This window comes from Myxocyprinus asiaticus, chromosome 41 (genome assembly GCF_019703515.2).
Source record: "Myxocyprinus asiaticus isolate MX2 ecotype Aquarium Trade chromosome 41, UBuf_Myxa_2, whole genome shotgun sequence".
Lineage (NCBI taxonomy): Eukaryota > Metazoa > Chordata > Actinopteri > Cypriniformes > Catostomidae > Myxocyprinus > Myxocyprinus asiaticus.
Window position 1 is genome coordinate 11,242,279 of NC_059384.1, and position 10,728 is coordinate 11,253,006.

The 10,728-nt window shown below is 44.8% G+C and overlaps 1 long non-coding RNA gene across 1 annotated transcript; it reads left to right on the top strand.

Annotated features, from left to right (window-relative positions):
* Positions 1-5,216: 5,216 nt before the first annotated feature.
* On the top strand, positions 5,217-10,728 carry LOC127431643 (uncharacterized). The gene is made up of 2 exons (XR_007895633.1): positions 5,217-7,930; positions 10,135-10,728. It is a non-coding gene; the product is annotated as an uncharacterized LOC127431643 (long non-coding RNA).

Here is a 10,728-nt window from a genome sequence, read left to right on the forward strand (position 1 = left end):
GCAGACACTGAGGGTGGGCTGTAGACTGCCCAACCACTCACAAAATAGCACCAGAAATGTGTAGTGTTTTTCTATTTTTGTCATTGGCCGAAAGCAATGGCACACTTGAGAAGCGGCTTCTGCAAACCAGAGAGTCCGAGACGGTGCTGTCTTAGTGTGCTGTGACCATGTGGCTGCTGTTAATGTATCACAGGGTCCCTCTTATCCCCTCTATCTCCCTCACCCTCCACATCAGCTTCCCAAAATCGTGCTGCAGGTGTTTGTGAAATACTGGACATGAATTGTAAAGTAGAGGTCTATGCGGGATGGATTTTTCAGACAAGCTCCTGAGAGATTCTGTCCCTCTCCCGCAATTAAAAAAAATAAAATATTTAGTCCCGCTCCCGCCTGCAAATTTCACGTTTTGTCCTGCTCCCAGCCGCAAAAGCCCGTAGGTATTGCGCAAATTTTTCAGTCCCACTCCCATAAGGTTCTGTCCCGTTCTGGTATCATAGGCTATTTTTATTCCAATTCCCAATCTGAGAAAAAAACAAACAAAAAAAACAGGTTTTGTTATCACTCTAACATTGCCAAATATCTGATTGACCTTTGGCTGGTTTCAAAGTTTTGTTTGTACCTTTCTTTAATAAAGCATTAACATCCATAGCACTAAGGGACTTTCTGCTGCATTGAGCACAAATAACATTCTGTACATTAATTACATGAAATAATCTATTTTATTTTTTAAATAGATATATATTTTTCGAGAGTCACGTGGGTCATTTCTTTCTCCCGTTTCCACGCACACATCATCCCGCCAGCACCTGCACTCAGCAATCAAATCTTGTCCTGCAACGCACTGTTGCGGGACGCGTGCTTCTGTTTTCCCTGTTGTTAATTCAGTGTCGATGAGAGATTCTGTCTCCAGGCGTCTTACATCTCTTATACATCTTTCTACAGTGCTGTGATAGTTTTTTGTTTATTGTTTGTCATTGCTTTTTAAACTAATCTATTTTTGCCATGAAAATAACCTTTGGTGCATACATGGCATTACTTTCCATCCATCCATCCATCCAAATTCCGGTGTTTCCTAAATGACTTTACACATAGTTTCACTGGTAAAAAATATCAATACTTTTGATTTACCTTTACTATCCTACAAAGGCCATACACATTAACTAACACTGAAACTGAGAAAAATGGCCTGAATTATTTTTATGTGGATTTTGTTGTTACTGCATTTTCACACAATGGTTACTCTGAATTTCAGCATTGAGACAAACTCATCTGTAACTGGACAAATCATAAGAGACCTGTTTCAGTCAGAACTCAATTTTGCGTTTTGCCTTTGTAGGGCAGTATCATTGCTTATTACATTTCTGTCAAACAGAAAAAATTGTCATCATTTCATATTATATAATTACTTATTTAAGCTGTTCCCATCTGTGTCAAATTTTAGGATCTTAATATTACATGTTATTGATCTCTCCATCTAATATATTTCCTTTCACTCCATCCTTATTTTCCTCCTTGATATTATTTCTCTCCACACCCTCCTTGCATTTGTGGGGACTCTAATTTGTTTATACTACCTCCATTATGTCAATCTAATGAGTCAAGTCAAGTCAAATTTATTTGTATAGCACTTTTCACAACAGCCGTTGTTTCAAAGCAGCTGTACATTCAATTCTACCAGGGTCTTGCACAGACCCTGTGCAAGGTCAGGGAGGACGAGGAGCAGGTCGTCCTGGTAGAACCCAACTGGCCCACCCAGATGTGGTTCTCGGACCTCACGCTCCTCGCGACAGCCCCCCCCCCTGGCGAATTCCCCTGAGGAAGGACCATCTTTCTCAGGGACGGGGCACCCTCTGGCACCCGCGACCAGACCTCTGGAATCTCCATGTCTGGCCCCTGGCCGGGATGTGGAAGACCTAAGTATATTTGCTGTGTGCCAGCGCGTCTATGCCGAGGGGAGCCTTGGTGAGGGCGTACCAGAGCGGGCAGTGGGAGGATTCTTGAGAGGCAAACAGGTCCACCTGTGCCTGTCCGAATCAACTCCAAATCAGCTGGACCACCTGAGGGTGGAGTCTCCACTCTCCCCTGAGGGTAACCTGCCATGACAGCACGTCTGCTGTAGTGTTGAGGTTGCCCGGGATGTGAGTGGCTCTCAGCGACTTGAAGTGCTGCTGACTCCAGAGGAGGAGACGGCGGGCGAGTTGTGACATACAACGAGAGTGCAGACCGCCTTGGCTGTTGACATATGCTACCATTGCCGTGTTGTCTGTCTGAACTAACATGTGCTTGCCCTGGATCAACGGCCGAAACCTCCGCAGGGCGAGCAGAATTGCCAGCAACTCGAGGCAGTTGATGTGTCAATGCAGTCGTGGGCCCGTCCAGGCTGACCACGATGCGCCTGGAGACCAGTTCTAGAGGAACACCTGCCCGTAGAAACGAGAGGTCGGTCCAAGGGCTGAAAAGACGGTGACAGACTGGTGTGATGTCCACGTGATGTGTCCCGTGGCGCCATGCCCATCTCGGGACTCGAGTCTGAAGCCAGTGCTGAAGCGGTCTCATATGCATCAGCCCCAGGAGCCTCTGAAAAAGTTTCAGTGGAACCGCTGTTTTCTGGTTGAATGCCTTCAAACAGGCCAGCACCGACTGGGCGCGCTCGTTCGTAAGGCGCGCCGTCAGAGAGACTGAGTCCAGCTCCAAACCGAGAAAATAGATGCTCTGAACTGGGAGGAGCTTGCTCTTTTCCCAGTTGACCCAAAGCCCTAGTCGGCTGAGGTGTGAGAGCACCAAGTCCCTGTGTGTGCACAACATGTCTCGAGAGTGAGCTAGGATTAGCCAGTCGTCGAGATAGTTGAGAATGCGAATGCCCACCTCCCTTAACGGGGCAAGGGCAGCCTCTGCGACCTTCGTGAAGACGCGAGGAGACAGGGACAGGCTGAAAGGGAGGACTTTGTACTGATACGCCTGACCCTCGAATGCAAACCGCAGGAAGGGTCTGTGTCGAAGGAAGGATCGAGATGCGGAAGTATGCGTCCTTCAGGTCTACCGCCGCGAACCAATCTTGATGCCGGATGCTCGCCAGAATGTGTTTCTGCATCAGCATCTTGAATGGGAGTCTGTGTAAGGCCCGGTTCAGTACTCACAAGTCCAAGATTGGCCACAACCCACCGCCTTTTTTTGGTAAGATGAAGTAGGGACTGTAAAACCCCTTCTTCATCTCGGCTGGAGGGACAGGTTCTATCGCGCCCTTCCGTAGGAGGATAGCGATCTCCGCACACAAGGTAGCAGCATTTTCGTTCTTGACAAAGGTGAAGTGAATACCGCTGAACCTGGGCGGGTGCCTGGCAAACTGAATCGCATAGCCGAGTCAGACAGTCTGGACCAGCCATCGTGACGGATTGGAAAGCACAAGCCATGCATCCAAGTTCCGCGCAAGGGGGATCAAGGGGACAACGTTGTCGGATGTACCGGCAGGTGGGGCCTTGCGGCGGGGCGGAGCTCGAGGTGCCACGTGTCTGTGCTGAGTCTAGGGACATCGAAGCACTTAACTGGCTCCTTGTGGCCACCCCCGGAACTGCCTGGGATGGGGGAGGAAGAGACCTGTCCTCGTAACCTGTGGAGACTGTCACATCGGGGGCGGCTGTGTGCCACAGCTGGGCGCTCAGGGGCGGAAGGACCACCGCTGGAGTGCCAAACCTGCAAGGAAAAACCCGTGGATGGTAGTCGTGATGACGACCGTGCACACCGGGTATGTGACTTAGGGAGGAAAGAAACCGCTCTTTTGCTGAACTGTTGGGTACCATAGCCACTTGGGCATGCGGCTAAATCAAACAAAAAGGCAACAAAAGATTTTCCACCCGGCCCTCCACTGGGGGATGGAGTGGTCTTCTTACCAGCTCCAGGTGAGTGGGTTCCGCCCATCTCAGGGGCGCTTTGATGACCTCTGTTGGTTCTTAGGCGCTGACTGTGAGACGGGTGGTGTCTGCTTCCTGCAGTGGGCTCCACGCCGGGGCTGGGCCAAAGGGGCGGACTGCGGTGGAGCCAGTGCAGTCACCGCAGGGGGACACCCTTGGCGACGAGCAGACGGGGTGCTGGATCTTGAGCCGTGCCGGCGCAGGATGTGCCGGAAAGCCTCCATCTGCTGCTTCACCACCGAGAACTGCTGGGCAAAGTCCTCGACGGTGTCGCCGAATAGGCCAGTTGGGAAATGGGGGAAGCAAGAAACCGTGTCTTGTCGCCCTCAACCATCTCGACCAGGTTGAGCCAAAGGTGGCGCTCCTGGACCACTAATGTGGCCATCGTCCACCCGAGAGACTGCGCCGTGACCTTCGTCGCTCGGAGAGCGAGGTCGGTTGCCGAGCGCAGTTCCTGCATCAAATCTGGGGCGGAACTACCCTCGTGCAGTTCTTTCAACGCCTTAGCTTGGTGGACCTGCAGGAGGGCCATGGCGTGCAGGGCAGAGGCGGCTTGTCCAGCAGCGCTGTAGGCTTTAGCCATCAGGGATGACGTGAGCCTACAGGGCTTGGACGGGTGCTTTGGGCGTCCGCACCAGGTGGCGGCGCTCTGTAGGCATAGGTGCACTGCGAGCGCCTTATCCACCGGGGGAATCACCGTATAGCCCCTGGCCGCCCCGCCATCGAGGGTAGTGAGAGCAGGGGAACTGCGGAATCGGGGCCGGGCAGTCAAAGGTGCCTCCCATGATTTCGTCAGCTCCTCGTGCACTTCCGGGAAGAAAGGCACTGGAGCGGGGTGTGGCTTCTTTGAGCGGCGCCACGAGCCCAGGAACCAGTCATCAAGCCACGAGGGTTCAGGGGAGAGCGGAGGGTTCCACTGTAACCCGTCGCTCGCGGCAGCCCGGGAAAGCATGTCTGTCATTTCGGCATCAGCCTGTGACTGGGCAATCGTCCCCGAGGGGGGGGAGCCCAGCTGAGGCTTTTGCGTCCGACTGGACAAGCCCGCTCTCCGATGCTGCGCTCGAGAGCTCATCATCTTCGCGGGCTCTGAACAAGAAGCCAGACTCCCGTGAGACGAGCCGGCGAATTCATCCGGAAGCCCGACTGGGGCAGACAAGCATGCTGGGGAATGGGAGGTCTGCGGGGGGATACCCGGCGAAAGCGATCACATTGTATTACATTACGCTAGCCGCGCTGGCCTCATACCCGTAGGTAGAAGGACCGAGGTGGGGAGCCGCTGGGGTGGCTTGCTTTCTTACGAAAGCCTACAGGGCTTTTCTTACGAAAGCAAGCCACGACCGCAACGTTGCCATGGTCATGTTCTCGCAATGAGAACATGAACCATCCACAAACGTTGCCTCCGTGTGGGTCGCGCCCAGACACGAAAGACAGCGATCATGGCCATCTGAAGTTGAGAGATAACGACCGCAACCAGGAATAACACACAATCGGAAAGGCATCTTTAAAAAGAAGCGTCTTTAAAAAGACGTTCCGTGTGTGCCGCTCTTTTAGAGAAATATACTCTTTTAGAGGAAAAGCTCTTTCAGAAAATAAAAAAAAGGTCAGAGGGAGTGGCATGCAAATACCACTTGCCAATTTTCATTGGCCTTTTATCAAAGACCAGAGGTGTCTCGGGCTCCCAATAGTGACCCCTAGTGTCACTACATCGACACAACGTCGAGTGAGTGACAGATAGGGAAAGTCTATTAATCAAACAACAATAACAAGGAAACGAGAAACCCCTCACTACTTTTGGCTGAATAACTTGAGTAGCTTTAAAAGTATTAATGTAATAGAATAAAACAGTGACATTTTTAAAAATAATATTTTTAAAAAATATTGTTCGTTTTTTAATAATACTGACCCCTGATGTAGAGAGTGTGTTAATTGGTATAATAAATTACCAGGAAAGTAGAGATGATAAAATAATTTATAATTATGCTTAGCCTTTATAAAGATAGAAAAGTATAAACATTACATTAAAGAGCAATACTTCAGCAGAACATTCCACCATTCACAAACTTCAGAAAATTGTGCATCATGCATTAGAATGAGAACACAACTATTTATTGGCTTAAAAGGTACAAGAACTAAATCAATGTTGAACATTGTATCTCAGAAGGAGGACAAAGTGGCCCCCCATGTGCTACTTAAAGAAATAATGAAATGAAAATGAAAATTCTCTTATCATTTACTCAACCTCATGCCATCTGTCTATGACTTTCTTTCTTCAGAACACAAATTAAAATGTTTAGAGGAATATTTCAGCTCTGTAGGTCCATTCAATGTAAGTGCAGGGGTGCCAAAAGTTTGACGCTCCACAAAGCACATAAAAGCATCATAAAAGTAATACATACAACTCCAGTGGTTTAATCCATGACTTCAGAATTGATATGACATGTGTGGGTGAGAAACAGATCAATATTTAATTCCATTTTTGCTAGAAATTCTTCTCTCTGCCCAGTAGGTGGCGATATGCATGAAGAATGTGAATCACCAAAAACACAAGAAGAAAGTGAAAGTTAAAGTGGAGATTGACTGAGCAGGGAGGAGAATTAATAGTAAAAAAGGAATTAAATATTGATCTGTTTCTCACCACATCTATCATATTGCCTCTGAAGACATGGATTAAACCACTGGAGGCACATGGATTAGACTACTTTTATGCTGACTTGTATGATTTGTGGAGCTTCAATAGCACCGATTCATTTTCATTGTATGGACCAAAAGAGCTGAGATATTCTTCTAAAAATCTTAATTTATGTTCTGCAGAAGAAAGAAAGTCATACACATCCAGGATAGCATGAGGGTGAGTAAATGTTGAGAGAATTTTAATTTTTGGGTGAATTATTCCTTTTTAAGCATGATGTAGCCCCTGTACCAAACAACTGTTCCCATGCCTGCTCTACCTCCTCTATTGTGCAGGATATGGCGTGCCAAGTGATCCTGCTTATTTAGCAATTTATTTATTTTTTGCATTCTTTGCATTGTTTGAACATGTTTTATGCACAACAATAACACTGTCGGCATTAAGGGAAATTTAGACCCTACACATAAACTGATTTTAATATAATTGTTTCATACATTACGATTTAAAATGGTGATCAGTGTATTGAAAATAACTTTTTAATCTTTTCATTTCTGTTATCATGTCTCCCTTTTATTTTTTGGAATCAGAGTCATGTAGTGTTTATCATAGATAAGTGATGTATTTTAAAAGTTGGCATACATTGTTCGTTATAATGGGGCATAGGTTTTGCAACTCGGTACTCAATACTCACTACTCATGAGTACTTTTAAATGAGCTACACTTTTACTCTTGAGTAGTTTTTAGGACAGCTAAAGTAGTAACAGTACTTCTACTTGAGTATGATTTTTCAGTGCTCAATTATTACGTTTTATCGAGGACATCTCTCTTTTTTCCGATAAACATCTAGATCATTTTATTGCCCATCCCTATTGATAACATTGCATTAATCTCTCACAGCAGCCCAATAATCTCAGTGATAGATAGTTAAATTACAGGCTACGTTATAGACACACAGAATCTAGTAAGCAGAAATATGAAATTTACCTCAATATGTTACCTCAATATGTTTCTACAAATTAGAGGCAGGATTAATGCTGATATCTGGCTTGAGCAAGTTAAACTCACATGACACATTCAAACAATTGGCCTTTTTCATTGCAAAAATCCCTTTCAGGTGCAGCTGTGATGTTCAGCTGTAAACTGTGCTTGAGGCATTCTCCACAGTTGGCAACACATTTGACGGGAGTCACGAGACAAGGTTACCTCTTACCAGAGTTTATTGGAGGGGACGTACTGTTCAAAATGGTGGAGGAGATTGCGGTTTCTATAGTGAATGTCTCTTGCACACCGGCTACCGCGAAATAGGGAGGAATACCCCGGCTTGGATGGCTATTTTTCCACTGAGAAAGCTGCTCTTCAGGAAGTTGACAGCATCTCTGTTTGGGAGTGGCAACAGGTGATGGCACACTTTCCATCTCTCTCTCTCTCTCTCTCTCTCTCTCTCACACACACACATCCTTGTTTCTCCAATAACTTGTTAGAAACAGCCCAAGCCATGATACTACTTCTAAAGTGACATTTTTGAATTACTAACAAAGGCTTGGATGCATCATTTGTTTTGAACTAGCAACGGCTGATTCTGATCCATCGCATAAGAAAGTAGTTCCATGCACAAATGCATTTTTTATGACAGAATTTTTTTAAATGTACTTGTTCATTGAACTGTTGTATATAAGCAATATCACACTCGCAATCGTGCTATATGGCCCTAAATCAGCACTGCTGTGATTACCTACAGCACTTGGCCTACGGACTCGTGCCTGCGGATGAATCACAGCAGTGCTGATGTAGGACCATATCGCACTCTTGCTCATATGATATTGCTTAAATATACAACCCCGATTCCGAAAAAGTTGGGACAGTATGAAAAATGCTAATATAAACAAAAAAGAGTGATTTGTAAATTATATTCACCCTTTGCTATATTGAAAGAACTATAACTACACATTATATGTTTTATCATGTGAATTTCATTGTTATTTTTAAATTGACAGTAATTTCAAATCAGATGATTGCAACACGCTCCAGAAAAGTTGGGACAGTCGAGTGTTTACCACTGTGAAACATCACCATTTCTTCTAATAACACTTTTTAAGCATTTGGGCACTCAAGACACAAGTTTGTTAAGTTTAAAAAGTGAAATTGTCCCCCAATCATCCATTATGTAGGTCTTTAACTACACAATTGTATGGGGTCTTTGTTGTCATATGGGGTGTTTCATAATGCACCACACATTCTCAATTGGAGACAGGTCAGGACTGCAGGCAGGCCAATCTTGCACAGCCATGCACTTAAAATCCGGGCAATATGTGGTTTTAAGTTGTCCTGCTGGAAAATGCAGGGACATCCCTGGAAAAGACGGTGCTGGATGGCATTATATGTTACTCCAAAATTTGTACATATCTGACTGCATTCATGGTGTTCACACAGATGTGTGAGTTACCCATGCCATGGGCACTGACACATCCCTGGCCCATACAGACACTGGCTTTTGGAACTGATGCTGTTAACAGCTTGGATTGCCCTTTTCCTCTTTGGCCTGGATAACATGATGGCTTTGCTTTTCTGTGTTTTCTGTGTGCTTAAATGTGGACTCTTCAGACCAAAAAACACAGTTCCACTGTTCTACTTTCCATCTAAGATGAGAACAAGCCCAGAGAAGTCGGAAGCGCTTCTGGACAGTGCTGATGTAAGAATTCTGCTTTGCATAGTAAAGTCTTAACTTGCATCTGTGGATGCAGTAGCGAGCGGTGCTGACTAACAAAGGTTTACTAAAGTAATGCCAAGCCCATGTTCATGATGAATGATGTTTTTTAAGACAGTGAAGTCTGAGGGATTAGAGATCGCGTGCATTCAGAAGTGTTTTTCGCCTTGCCCTTTAAGCACAGAGATTTGACCAGATTCCTTGAATCTTTTAACTATATTGTGCACTGTAGAGGGTGAAATGCACCAAATCTTTCCTATTTGTCTTTGAGGAACATTGTTCTCAAAGTGCTGAATTATTTGCTGAAGCATCAGTTGGCAAATTGACAAATCACGAATGATCATTGCTCTTGATGGATAAGGCTGTTTTTGGAGGCTCCCTATACACTATGACATGATTGCCTCACCTGTTTAACATCTTCTGCTTCACATAGCCTTGTCATTTCAACTATTTGTTGAACATTGTTATTAGTCTTAAATTGCCCCGTCTCAACTTTTTTGGAGCGTGTTGCCATCATCTGATTTTAAATTACAGTACATTTTCAAAAAACAATACAATTCACAAGGTAAAACATCATATAATGTTTAGTTGTAGAGCTTTCAATATAGCAAGACTGAAAGTAATTTACAAATTACTCCTTTTTGTTTTATTAGCATTTTTTATACTGTCCCAACTTTTTCGGAATTGGGGTTGTGTGTATATATATATAAGATGTGCAGTGTGTGTGTGCCTGTGAGTGTGTGCCTGTGTGTGTGCATTTTTGTAAAAATAAAATTTATCAAATTATTTTTCCAGAAAGTGAGATTTTCACACAAACATTGTATGTCTGCAGGTGCATTGCAAGTATATGTATGCACCACCTGAGTGCTAACCTGTTTTTCATTTATATTCAACAGAGAGGTGAAAAATGCAAAGACCGAACTAAATCCAAAGCAACAAAATTATGATCTTCACCAGCTATACCAGCAAGCTTTTTCCCATCCATGCCAATGACACAAGCTACTGTGAATGACACAACACTGTTTTAAACCGTAAATGTCCACCATGTTGAAAATATTGCACAAAGGAAACAAGCTGTGGTCTGATTTCACACTATGCTGCTGTGCAGTCTATAGATCTGCTAATTCATTTCTCTCTTTATTTTTTTTAAAAATTTGAATGTCCTGGTTTATGTATAATGTTTAATGCATTTTATTTAAGACTTTTAATTTAAATCTTTAATCCTGTTAAGTAATTTGTTATTTATTTGTTTAAATTTAACTGAGAGTAATGTTTATTTTCTAATATGTTTATATTATATTGTGACGAGGAGGAGGGTGGGGCCGGGACATGACTGTGCATGCCTAGCCCCCAATTGGGCCAATCAGCCGAGGAAAGGAATAAATGCAGCGGAACGCGGCAGTTCGGAGGAGAGAGCTACAGGCAGCTGCCCTGTATGCATTTATGTTTGTGTGTTTTTGTGTTTATTAAAACATTACTTTGATGCTTCA